Raw genomic sequence first — 14,553 nt, 5'->3', positions numbered from 1 at the left:
ATTGGTTGGATTGGTTTGGATTGGTTTGGATTGGTTTGGATTGGTTTGGTTGGTTTGGATTGGTTTGGATTGGTTTGGTTTGGATTGGTTTGGATTGGTTTGGATTGGTTTGGATTGGTTTGGTTGGTTTGGATTGGTTTGGATTGGTTTGGATTGGTTTGGATTGGTTTGGTTGGTTTGGTTGGTTTGGATTGGATTTGGATTGGATTTGGATTGGATTTGGATTGGATTTGGATTGTATTTGGATTGGATTTGGATTGGATTTGGATTGGATTTGAATTGAATTTGGATTGAATTTAGATTAGATTTGAACTAGATTTGATTCACGTCCCAATTTAGAATCCCATCTTCGGTCCAGCGTTGTGCTCCTTTTCGATTTTTTTTCTTTTCTCCTCGTTCTTCGCATCGAATCGAATAGTGGCTTGACGTAGATGTCGCTTTTGCTAGAGCTTTGAGCCAATTTCGTTTTATAGTACGTATATTTAGTTGTTACATTTCTGAAAAAATGCAGATTCACAAAATCTTCTTAGTTTTTTCTTGGTTTATTTTAAACATTAGTCCATACAAGTGGATGACTGGTAAAATGGTTCATTGTTATTATAGACGGTAACAAGCTGTGCATCTTATCGCAAGGCCCCTGACATCTCCCAAATAAGCCAAGAAACCCCTTAAAAACTGTGAATTTTATTCCCACTGTTTTAAGAAAGCATACTGCAGTGCCACCGGCTTGTAATTTCTGTCAACTCAGTCATCAGTCAGTAAACCACCATCAAGTGTATGTTCTACGGCGATGAGCGTAATGATAAAATATTCCCAAGTGAAAATAAAACACAATTTGTTATCTTTCGCTTCGCGGCGTAAAAAGCTCCCAGTCAGTGGTGGGTTTGTTGGAGTATATTTACCCATCATGCTAGGAGGAAAAATGCTTATTTCTCCAGTTGAAATGGAATGAGCTGAGAGAAAGAAAAAAAGCACTTAGCTTGTTTCCGGTGGATACACAACTTTTGGGAAGCCAATGCCACTATAAGCACTACAGAACAAAGAATTGCGGGTATATGTTTCACGCTGTTTGTTAACACTATTAAAAATTAGCAAGTAGGAAGTTTCCCGCAATTTAGATTCTCATTTAAGTATCCATTTGATATAAATATAAATAAATTAGGCATCGTTTATGCTGACTTTCATTTAATTTCCGGTTAAGACAATACAGATATCAGCCGTCATAATTTCTAAAGATCTCAAAAGTGAATCTATGAAATAGAAAAAAGAAATACTGAAAGGTACCATGTTATCCTCATGGTTCTGAAACTTGGAGTTGATTCCAGATCCATTCCTTTCTCAATTTTTTTCGCTCCTAAGTTCCAAATACCAAAACCTGTACATAAAGGAATATTCGCCATTCCGCACGCATTTCTGACGTACTTGTGCAATAAACATCCTATGCCAAATAAGAGAGTACAAACAACGGTCAATTAAGCTTTAGCTTAATGATTCAATCTGAATAAATTAAATAAAGCAGCACTCGTCTCTACACAAAATATCTTTAGAAGCCTTCTGACCTCGATAAACTCCAACATGTCTACCATTTTACCCAATCTGTTGGGAATGCGGCAGTAGAGCAACCTATTTGTAAATTCTCCATAGTGAATCAAAGGAATATAAAAATCCCCCGTTATTATGCGCTGGATTCGGTCCAGCACTCCATAATAGCCAACCGGACAGCAATGGGAAGCTTTCGCAACCAAAGCGTTCTTACGATAGGCGATCTGCCAGCAAGAAATTTCCCCGAGAATTACATCCCAACCGCAACTCTGTGCCGCATTTGTCGAACCGGAAGACAACCAACTGTAGCCCCGGAATATGTAAGTTTTCTCTTTCTCCTATTTAACCGCAGTTGGGAAAATATGTCTGATTTTCAATTAAGATTTGCTACGAAAAGTAATTCCTGGAATATCCTTCGGCGGTGAGAATCGGTACAGATGGTGCCGTGTCGGCAGTTTCTGCATTGCATCAGAAACTTATTTCAATCGAAACCGCAATAACTAGTGTCGGGTAGGATGGCGACTGGACTGAATAAAACTTGACTAAGCAAAGAACAAGTTTGTGTCATTTGCGGGGGGAATGGAATACCTAGCTCAGGCAAACAGATGTGAAACATGAAACAACTGGCAGGCATCCCCTGACAAACAATTCGATTGCCTCACTATAGTATAATAAGACTATTAACCTACATTCATTAAAACATGTTTTAGTTTTGCGAACCAGCTAGTGAACAAATGTCAAAATATGCTCGTGTATTTTGTCTATTTGTCTGTGGTTAAAGTGTATGAAATGTGGTTGATTATGCCGTCAGGAAAATCTAGTTGTCAAAGATTTTTTTAATGGCAATGAAATATATAGAAAAAAAATTCTTCGGAATTCAATGGTAGCACATACAAGAAACATAATCATTATAAAACTAATACAAAGTTCTTCCCTGACTTCCGTCGAGCAGTTTTCTTTTAGCCCTGAGGCAGGTTGCTCGAAAGGCTTCAATTCGCTTGCTCCATCAGTATACCTGTGGCCTGCAACTCCCTGGGCGCACCTTCCTCGGCATTGTAGCGTCACACGCTCGTGAATGGACCGCAACCAATTCGTCACCGCTCAAACTTCCCGTCTTTTCTTCCAAACCCATAGCTTAGCTGAGGGTCCCACCGTCGAAGTAAGCGGCCTGCCACGTCCGGGTTGTAGAAGTAGCTCCTTGCCTTGCTGCTTATCATGTACCAGATAAGATTCCACTTCGTTTCACTGGAAGATACTTCTCGATCCTTCATTGCGCAGCACGACATCAAGCTTGACTAAGATCTCTAACAGCGTTTACCGTCTTAGTAAAGCGTCCCGGTTAGTAAAGCGACTTCCCCACTCTATCGCCCACGTATTGGAGTCTCCTGCAATGACAACTGACTTGCTACTCTGATGTCAGCCAATCGACCATCTGGGCAACTGCTGGGTAGCCGCACAATGGTTGAGATTGAGCTACGTTACATTTTTGCCTTTCTCGTACAACAAAGTTGTACCGAAAGGCTATCATTTCACTCCGAAAACAAACTTTTTATAGAAGTCTCTGAGACCCATAGTGTTATATACCAAACGACTCAGCTCGATGAACTGAGCACATGTCTGTCTGTCCGTGTGTGTGTGTATGTGTATATGTGTGTGTGTGTGTGTGTGTGTGTGTGTGTATGTGTGTGCACAAAAGCTAAAGAAAACATTAGACATCTTTTCGTATAGTAATTCTTAACCGATTTTCACGCAACAAGTTTTATTCGACAGGGGACAAAGCCTTGTTGATCACTATTGAATTTGATAACGATCGGTCAATGCGTTTAAAAGTTATGAAGAAAGTGGTTTATCGAACCATATAAGCCCCATTAAGGTTGGTGTCTTAACTAATTGCGAGAAAGGCACCACCAACGCTAGGTGGATTAATCTGGGTTTTTTTAATGGCTTTCTCGTATAGCCATGCAGGGGCACGCATGCCCAACTATGGCGTGATTATGTTCCTGCTTTCTGCTCGAACATAGCATACACGATGGTGTATTATCGCACGGGTGCGCTTTATGGCCAGCTTCGCCGCACCGCCAACATAGGTTACTCCTGTGCGACCCTCTGTAAGTCCACGCTTTGGGTCCCGCTGGTTGGTAGAGGCTGACTGAACATGCTTTCGACATTACTTTCAGCTTACCAACTTTGATCACCTTATTGGCGTCAGTGGCCGGTAACTTCACCGTGGCAATCTGTCGTCCTCTTTGCAGGCGGATGGACGCTTTTGCCACCACCACTCCACCTTGGTCCTTGATGGCCGAGGCGATCGCTTCCGATGATTCCAGTTGCTTCATCATTCAACTGCTTACATTGGAGGGTCACTTTGTCGTGTTGAGCGTTAGTGGGCTAGTGCTACATATGAGGTACCGCCCGCCTGCTGTGAGCCCTTTCTTAAGACAAGGATCATATCGCCTAAGTCCCCCGCCCGCTTGTCTGTTCTCCTTTCTGCCAATCTGTCACTGAGTGCGAAATCTAACGCCTCCTGTGGCATGGTTATGGTACTATGGGAGGAGAAGGGAGCAGTCTGGATGCTCTTCTCCACTTTGCCACAACCTTCCAGCCTAGCCGCAAGCACTACCTGTTCCTGTTGAACCAAACTGTGAAACTTAAGCAGGTTCAGCTTCAGTTCTCTTGAAATATTGCCCCGTCCGTTCTCGAAGTCAATAATGTCATCCAGTCGGCGAAATATCAACTAACGTTTGAATTCTAAAAAAAATACGAAATTTGCCGTTTTTTCATGGGTTTACCTTCACCCGCACTGACAAAACTACCCATGCAGCATCAATCAAAGTAACCCATAACTCAGCAGACAAAACTACAGTCGCCTCTCCACATCTTGATATTGAAGGGACCATTGAGATAGGGAGATTGAGGAATGGAAGGAAAATTGAAATGGGTACTTGATCTAAAAAAGCTCGTTGCTATGAAAAACGACAACAAAACAAATGTCGTTCCCTGTTGTTGATGTGTTTGTTAATGTCCAAAGATGGTCTAGTAGCCTAAAAATTTGAACATATCGACATAAGGAGAGTGAATCCCGAACAAAATATGATCAGACCATATCGAGATAGAGAGATATCGAGATAGGAAGGTTATCGAGAAGTAGAAAGCCCAAATGTATGTAGATTGAAGGGACTGAGAAAACCATCGACATAGGGAGAGATATCGAGATATAGAACATCGACATGTAGAGAGTCGACTGTATTAATATACAGTGAACTCTCCCTTACTCGATATTGAAGGGACCATCGAGTTAGGGAGGTATCGAGATAGGTAACATATTTATATTTGACCGAATGCCGTTTGGCCGAAAAGGTAAAATATGTTTTCTTATTAAGTGAAGTGAGAAGTGAAAAGTGAGAAATGAGGAGTGAGATGTAAATTATGAGAGGAGACTGGTAAGAAGTGGGATGTTCATTCTTCTCTCTTCCTTCTCATTTCAGTCTTATATCTCTCCACTCACTTCTGACTACTCAACATCTCGCTTCTCACTTCATGATTATCATCTCTCCTTCTCATTCCTTTCTTCTTTTTTCTCACTGCTCACATCCTTCTTCTCACTTCGCTACTAACACATCTTTTCACACTTTTCACCACTTTAGTACACTTACTTCTTATTTCTCACTTTCCACTTCTCACATGTTACTGCACACATCTCACTATTCAAAACTTACTTCCGTTTATCAGTATACTGATAAATGGAAGTATACTTTCTGCTCACTGCTCTGTATTCATTTCGAATATCTCCTTTTTCACTTCTCAGTTCTATCTGTTCACCATTCACTTCGAACATCTTACTTCTCAATTCACTTAATAAGAAAACATATCTGACCTGTTCGGCCAAACGGCATTCGGTCAAATATAAATATGTTACCTATCTCGATACCTCCCTAACTCGATGGTCCCTTCAATATATAACAACTAAACATACTATAAAACGAAATTGGCTCAAAGCTCTAGCAAAAGCGACATCTTCGTCCAGCCATTATTCGATTCGATGGGAAGAACGAGGAGATAAGAAGAAAAAATCAAAAAAGGAGCACAACATTGGACCTAAGATGGGATTCTAAATGGGGACGTGAATCAAATCTAGTTTCTAGTCAAACAATTAATGTTTCTGTACGCTCATTTCACGACGTATGACCGTTTTTGGTGGTAAATGATTATTTTATTACTCCTTGCTCATTTTACAGGCTAGAACTGATTAATTAGTACCAACGGCTAGCATTCTTTCTAGGCTTTGCGCCACAGGCAATTTGACTCGATTATATTCTGTTTGCGCTGCGCACGAACCGAAACAAGAAATCTCTTGCAAATGCTGACCGCACCGACGACTCGACTCTCACGCAACAGCAGGCAGCAGCAAACAAACAGTTTGCCTCATCAGCAATAAAAATGTCACAATGAGGCGTACATTTTTTTTGAAAATTGTTTCAGTTTGTGCGGTGCGTGAAATTTGATCGGATAAAATGTAAACATTCGCATAATCACAGTGTTTTACTGTACATTTCCCAACACTGCTTCTGCGAACCTCTCACTACTCACCTCTCATTTCTCATACTTCCCACTACTCACTTCTCATTTCCCACTTTTCACTTCTCACTTCGAATTTTATACTTCTCACTTTTAACTATTCACTTCTCCCTATTCTTTTCTCACTTCACACTTCGCACAACACACTTCCCACTTCTTACTTCTCATTTTTCACTTTTCATTTCTCATTTCTTTTTCATCTTCTAACTTCTAAATTTTCGCTTCTCACTACTTACTTCGCACTTCGAATTCCTCACTTTTCACTTCCCACTACTCGTTTCGCACTCCTTACTCTGCACTCCTCAATTCTGGCTTTCCTCTTTTTACTTCTCGTTTTCCCCTTCTCACTTGGAATTTTTCACATCTCACTTCTAACTTCTAATTTCTCACTTCTCGCTGATTACTTTTCACTTCTAACTTCTAACTATACCGTGTCTGTACTGTTTCTGACAACATCGAGTTAGCGAGGTGAAAATGCATTGGAAAAATACTTCGATCTATAGAATATCGAGTATGGAAGATATCAACTTACAGAGCGTGCGCAGTATGCTAGATTCAAGGAACTTTGAATTTCATTGAGTAAGGGAAAATATCGAGTTACAGAACATTGAGTTAGGGAAAGTTCACTGTATTTTAATTCATGCGCCATAAAGTCTTCCGTAATGAAAAATGTGCTTAAGTGTTCGGAATATAAATCTAAACGGTATATAAATAACGAAATAAATGGGAATATAAATCTAAATTTTGCTTTCTACATCTCGATAACCTCCCTATGTCTAGGCTGACCAGATCATTTTGGTAGAAAAACGGGACAAACGCACTTGCAAAAAGGGACATATCAAAAAACTTGTGACAAAATTCAAGAGCTTCAGAATTTTCAATATTTATGGGCTTAATTTTCATTTTCCGTGTAAGAAGTTAGAGAAAAGTTTAAGAATGATTTTTTCAATACCATAAGTTATTAATCCATAACCTTCTTTTAAGTACATTAACTAACCTTCTAAGTATTAAGTTAGTTGTGGAAAAATACTAAACTACAAATATTTCACTCTTCAAAAGGGCGCGGACAAAAACACTAAGGAACAAAAAAATTACGCATTTTTCAATATTATGAAAAATTCTGGAATTTTGAAATTTTATTTTAATCCACTATTAAACATGCATTAAGATCTAAGGTTTTTATTACTGACCAATATAAAAAACTTTTCCAATTTTAAACTATTGAAAATAACAAAAAATAGTCAAAGTATCCTTCATGAAGGTTGGTTTACAGTTCGGAAAACGTGTCATGGGAGTTGTAGCTAAAATCCCCTAAATCCGCCTTTTTAAAAATACATGGCGAATCAAATCCCGTGACAAGTTTTACGCATTGTAAACCAGCCTTTCAAGCCGATTTGGGCATTAGAGAGATAAAAAAAAACAATTTAAAAAAATGTCAGAAGACAAATGCGAAAAGAGAAATAGGGTGGGATTATTGATTTCCCATGCCAAAACCCTTTACCCATGAATATAAATGAGGGAACATCTGCGGATAAAAATAACAAGAATCTCAACAAGGAAAGAACATTAATAAGAAGTAATTTTAATTATTTCCATGAATATGATTGGCGCATGTGAACAAATATCAAATCTAATCAATTCTCACTTCTCTCACATGTGCTTCCAAAAAGGTCCACACATATGGAAGCTCCTGAACTGTTAACTAACCTTAAGGTACGTGAGGACCGAAGTCCGACCAAATTTTCACTCGGTTTGAAACTACCCTAAACTCAAGCCTAAACTCGATTTTGTTCAGTTAATTTATAAATTATTATTTTTTAATACCGTCGTTTTTTATAGTGGATGAATTCGAAATATTCTGAATTATTCAGAAAGACTTTGAATGATTCTTAATGTTTCGAAATAATCAAACATTGAAAAATATGTGGTAAAGCAGAATTAAAAAAATAGAATTAACCTTCTTTGCAAGATTTAAAAAAAATCGGAAAATGAACTTAATCGGGAAATTAGAATGTCTGTCCCTGCGCTTCGTTTTATTGAAGCGTAACCTGATTTTCAGATCATACTTATTTACCGAGTTACCGGTTTCGTTCAATCCACTACTGAAATTGGCCAAATTTTAATTCCATTTTGCAGCTCTTTGGCAGAATCAATGAAAAAACGGGACAAATTGAGGATTTTTTAGATTACGACGGGACAGCCCAATAAGGTCTAAAAAACGGGACTGTCCCGTTAAATACGGTACATATGGTCAGCCTACCTATGTCAATATCTCTCTATCGAGGTGTTCTAGTCATGTGATATTTGTTTTGTTGCCGTTTTTCGTGGAAACAAGCTTTTTGGATCTAGTAGCCATTTCAATATTCCATGACCCGATCTCGATGGTCCCTTGAGTAGGGCACTGCACGAACTGCTTTTGTCTCTTTCTCGATGCAAAGAAATTAGTAAACAACAAGCCCAGTAAATGTCAAAATTTATAAAGAATGAAAAAGAAAGAGATTTTTCGTGCAGTGCCCCATATCGAGATGTAGAGAGATGACATGATGTACATTGAGCGAAATTAAATAGCACCCCCATGCTTTTCACTATAATCTGAAATTATGAACAGATGATGGTAATTTCAGTTCAGAATGTAGACACATTTCGTTTCAGAATTTTCAGTGCGTTACATTGATATTGATGCGAACCATTTACATTTACGCTGAAAGATTCATGATAAAAGGTGCGAAATAAAAATAGCACCACTTTTCGGTAATTTGGCAGAAATAGGCCGAGTGCAGCATCTTTTTTCAAAACAGATGGTAAAAAAGAAATCCTACAATGATGCTTGCTTTTTTCAAAGAAATTGATCCAAAAGGCTTCCGATTACATGCCTTAGTCGAAAGATTTAAAAAAAATGCCAATATTTGCCATACCAAAGACAAACGAGAGAGGAGTAACCAGCTTACTAAGAAAACTGTAAAATAAAAGACTAATTCATACCTGAGACGAGACCTGCAAAGAGGAAAAAATGTAACTTCAGCTGCTGCCAGTCAACTGCAGGCACGAACTGTCAGGTGCAACCAGCAGCTTTTTGAGTGAAAGTATTGGTATCCCAAATAAAATATTCCACATCATTTTTGTTGTACCAAGACTTTTTTACTTTAACGAGTATTCCAAACCTTCCGTTTAGCTTGTTAATAATCAGTAATAAACCTGTGTTTTGTTCCCGGTATAAAAATCCTTATGAAAATGAATTAACTATTTCGTGAATTAGATACACTTTTATTGTGCTCAGAAGGGTCCACCTGGGGCTTAGGTGAAACAGTCAAGTAAACAGTTGAAACTCGATGGTCAACTGTGATGAAAAGAAGAACAAGTGTCAAAACAAGAGAAAAGAAGCAGCGTCTTTGCAGGTCTCGTCTCAGATTCATACCAAAGTCGTGCAGAATTGCAATATTGAATGACAACAAGATAGGTGCGCCTAATTCTGCTAAGTAACGAGGACTTGAAGTTGCGCAAAAGGCTCGACAACCTCTATTTTATAAGACTTAAAACACATAATAACCCTAATTCTGATGAAATGTACATAACCTGCACAAACGAATTAATGAATGTACTTCTTCGGTCGAAAAGTTCAAACTTGATGGTTAACAATACTATTTGTGCGATCTGTACTAAGAACTGGAAGTCAAAATTAGCCGAAACTTTGGTGATGAAGTAATGATGATTATGATTGATTTTGGGTAAATCTGTTATCGATGAGGGTATCAACCAGGATTAAGTCGGAGGACCACATCGAAACGCTAGCGATAAGCTTAATCAAACACGGCGAGTCGTTCATGAGGCTATAACTAACTTATCAGCATGATAATACAACGAGTCACAACTCTGAGTTGACTAAAACATAGTTTTTTGAAAAAATAAGGAGAGTTTTGGGATATTAGCCTATACAATATAAATAAAATAAAATTTCCTTTTTGTGAATGCTAGGAGCATTTCCGGCGGAACACTCTTGGAAAATGATTCTACACCCAAAAAACAAATCTGACAATTATTGTATAAAATCTGGACATATACAATTCTGTAAGCTTTTTATACAAATATTATATTAAAATAATACAAATCTGTATTATTTCAATACAACAATTGTATTAAAATCTTCCGAAATTGCATATGCCGAATTATTATACAGTTTCTGTAAGGTTCTTATGCAGAACTGTTTTCAAATCTGCCATCCGCTGGTTGGGTATATCTACAGAATAACGCATTTCAGAGAATGACTCGTACTGTCATCACAAAGTACTTTATCATGTATTTTAAGATGATTTTTGATGAGATATTACCGAACATTGATGAAAACTTGAAGTGGTCCTATTTTTATTTCACTCCTTTTTTCATGATTTTTTTCCGCTTAAATGTAAATGGTCCGCATTAATATCAGTGCACTGAAAAGTGGCATAATAGAATGTGCCTACACTCTGAACTGAAATTACCGTCATCTGTTCATAATTTTAGAAAATATTAAATAAAAGCATGATGGTGCTGTTCAAGACGGTACTTTATGTGTCAGATGTCTATGTTTTTCATCATAGTAGCCCAATTTTCTTACTTGAGAACAAGTTCATAACAACAATAAATTTGACACTAAAGGTTTGTGCTAAAGGTATCACCCAAACCCTTTATGCAAAATACGGGTTACTATGTTTGAATCATGATGATCACAAATGCTGTATGAAAAAAACAGCGCCTCTAGCGTTGTAATACTTATTCTACTACTGAGACGACTGTTTTCAATAATTTTTAAAACACTATTTGACATATTAGATTTTTTTTTAATTTTATTTATTTTAATATTTTGTGTACAACCCCTTGGCCACCTGAAGAGCATTACACACTAGAGGTGGGCGCTCTGCTCTCGAGCTGTTTGGAAGATTCGATTCCTTACATTGAGATGATAAACCGTGGATCTTTTTTCAAGAACCCCAGCTCAAGAGGGGGGTCCCGTAGCGTAGTTGGCTACACGTTCGCCTTACAAGCGAATGGTCATGGGTTCGATTCCCAGCCCCTCCACCAAACCCTCGTCAGTCGCCAGATGCGCAGCCCATGCGGTAGTGTATTGGGGAACGCGTCTTACCGTCACGGTTGCCTGATGACGACTGACAACTTGTTCATCTCGGAGGCATTCCTCCAACGGACCCGGCTTAATGGCAACTGAACAATGCAACGAACATTGGATGCACGACATGGACAAACGGACACAATGGACTCACGATGAGATGGACTGGCAACGACAAACAATAATGGTTATGGAAATATAAAAATAGATTCTGTGTGGATTCTGTTCTGCAGAATACCACAGTAGATCTCGGCACAGTAGCGGTTAAGTAAAACACAGAGTCCCTAATAAATAAAGGAATAAAAAAACCCCAGCTCATCAGCTCACCTCAAATTGATGGCATCATTGTCGTAAAGTTAAACACGTGCCTAGAGAAACTCGCTCGTGCATACTCATTTATGCCTCCTCGAAGCACTCGAGTACCCACGCTGTTGTATTTTGTACAATACAGAAGAAAATACCACACTGGCGGTACACAACATAAGCGAGTTTGTATGAGCATTCCACTCCAGTATCGCACGCATGCTGAACGTTTGTCATTTGTATATCAAGCACCATCAAGCCAAGCAACAGAAAGCCTTTCTGCGGCAGAGAGGAATAAGAAACACATAAGCAAAAATAACAGAACAAGCCTAGCGTTTGTATATAGTAGATAAGTTATCAAATTTCTCGAACAAATCGATGCCTTCTCAAGGGAAGAATATAGAATTAAAATTTAAATTACATTATAAAAATAACATTTAAAAAAATAAATACCTACTTATAACCTAAGGTGAAGGGCCTTGAGGCCAAACACTTAACCTGAAAAACCAATGTAAAAAAAAGCAAAAATGGAAAGTAAATTAATTTAAACCTGAAAAAAGCCTGCCGTTTATTCTATTGGTGCTTTGATGTTGCATGAAGAAGATAAAGCAAAAAGATGATATTTAAAAACATTCGCACGGGAAAAATACGAAGAATAATTTGAAACTCTTCTAAAAAATTCTAGAAGCAGTTTAATAAAAAGCGGTAAGCAATATGAGGTTGGACTTTTCTTCTACTGCATAATAAACATATTTTTCTCGATTTCAATTTTTTTTTGTGACATCACACTTTGTTACCTAAGATTTCGGTTACAATAAATAAGGCTCAACATATTTTTGGGAACATTAATTGAAAATTAAAAAAAAAAAACTTAAAAGTTGTGAATTAAAATAAATAAAAACATTGAATTGTTAGTAAAATTAAATCTTACCTCTATTGTTAATCTTACGAATACAAAACCTTTACTGTAAAAAAGCAAGGAAAATACCTATATCTAATGGAGAATGTGAAATTAATTTTGAATTCAAATTTGTCTGAAAAATAAATCTGTACCCCTCGCGAAACGCAACCTATTATCAAAAGAGATAAAATGAAATGCAACAACACATAATCCGACGAGAGGCAGCTCGGGAATGGACGAGACAAGGAGAGGAATACGATGGAAGAAGAGAAGAGATGAGAAAAAATAAGGAGGAGGAGATTGAGTTCGGAGAGGCTCGTTAATTCTAGTCTGTGTTCGGAAGCCGATATAACGTTTTTTCAAAAGTGCCTCGTTTATTAAAATACGGTTGAAGTGTGGTATGCATAGTGCAGCTAGATTCGGAGTTTTGGTTGAGTGGTGAAGATTTTGGACCAAACTAGCCCGCGATATGTTGGGTGAGTTTGAGAAATTCAGGCAAACTCTCAACGGGACCATTCGGAACACGGATTTCAATGAACCCGGCCACACCGATTCGCGAACCAACAGCCTGCCAACCCCTCGCCTGATAGGATCAGTGCCCAAGCACGGGCGGGAAAAAAATCATTCGATCGTCGAACGAGTCATCCATCGAAGCCGGCGGGGTTTCTGCCGAGTAGGTAGACATCCCTATCGTGTACAGCGTACATCACGTGCGCAAGAGGTACGTGACCATCTTCTCTTTCTCCTTAACCACATCGACAACTCTCTGAAGGGCCCCAACGATCTGCAGCGACGACGCGACCGATAGGGAAACAAATTGTAAAACCCAACCACCCCCTCCCCCCTGTTGAATAAAAATTAGAATACATCAATTTTTAACTTTTACACCTTTCAAATGCAAAGAACATTCCCTATTTAAATTGGCCCTGCATATTGTCCGCTGGTTGGCAGGTAAGTAGGAGGTTGTTCTGTCTTCCGTGAGGTCTAAAGCCGACCCTGAGAAGACACCCAAGGTGAGCTGGCCGAGGCGTGTGAACGTCTGCACCACAGAACGTGAGGACGTCCACGGTGATAACAACTTGATACATAGTATAAGAAAAGTCCAACCCCGTACTGTCTCCAGCAGAAGTTCGTTCATAACATCTTTGAGAAGTTTCTCCGGGAATTCCTCTGGAAGAATATCCAAGAATGTTGCCGGAAAATTATTCAAAAATGCCTCCGAAAGCATGCTCTATTTCACTCCACATTTCTGCAGCAGTACCCCAATAACTTCCTCCAAGAATTCCTGCGAAAGTTTCTTCAGAAATTCCTTTGGATATTCCAACACTACCGAAGATCCTTCAAAATTTCCTCCGAAAACTTCATCAGGAATTTATCCTGCTCTAGAAATACCTCCTGAAGTTCTTTTAGATAATCCTTGGGAAATTTCTTCAGGTATTTCACGGTAAATTTTAAATTCCTGCAAGGAATTCTTCTAAAAAAATTAATAATTCAATTTAAAAACTCGATGGAATTTTAATTAAAGAATCAATAGAAAATTCAGGGGAAAATCGTTAAACTATCTCATGAAAATTTCAAAGAATATTCTCTTGAATTTCAACAATTTTTATTGCGATTGTCCATTAGTTATAATTATACATGTTACATGTTTTACAAGAATGTTCTTGTCTGTTCAAAATATTTAGGTAATGCGCTTAAAATAATATTCTATGCATGCGGCAACGGAGCAAAGCTGAAAAAGTGGTTCCTGTTGTCATTTTTTCTCTTTGCTGTTCAGGTTGGAATTGAAATCAAACAAATACCTAATACAAATAATTTTAAACAATTTTTTGTTTTAAATTTTCTGAAAGTTGCCCTTCTGGGCAGCATATTGAAACTTATCAAAATCAGAATCTTAGCAAAGGCAAAACTTTGGGCTTTTTAATTCTCAAAACTTTGTTTTCACCCGCGATTGTATAGGGGAAATGTTCCGATCTCCATCTCACTGTACATATATCCATCTCATTGCTAAACAAAGAAATACGGCACCAAATTTGTCGCTTCTTTTTGTCAACATGCGTGCTCACCGCTGAAAAAAATCACAAAAATAATAAACAAACCAAATTCCTTACCATTGCTTTGTTTTTGATGGGAT

At 38.2% G+C, this 14,553-nt stretch overlaps 1 protein-coding gene across 4 annotated transcripts in view; it reads right to left on the bottom strand.

Moving 5' to 3' along the window:
• The window catches only part of LOC134220963 (neuropeptide CCHamide-2 receptor-like), a 216,041-nt gene that overhangs the window by 118,143 nt on the left and 83,345 nt on the right, over window positions 1-14,553 (bottom strand). The gene's annotated exons all lie outside the window — the stretch shown is intronic.

This window comes from Armigeres subalbatus, chromosome 3, assembly GCF_024139115.2.
Source record: "Armigeres subalbatus isolate Guangzhou_Male chromosome 3, GZ_Asu_2, whole genome shotgun sequence".
Taxonomy (NCBI): domain Eukaryota; kingdom Metazoa; phylum Arthropoda; class Insecta; order Diptera; family Culicidae; genus Armigeres; species Armigeres subalbatus.
The sequence above is the reverse complement of the archived record's forward strand: the minus strand, read 5'-3'. Positions and strand labels throughout refer to the sequence as shown.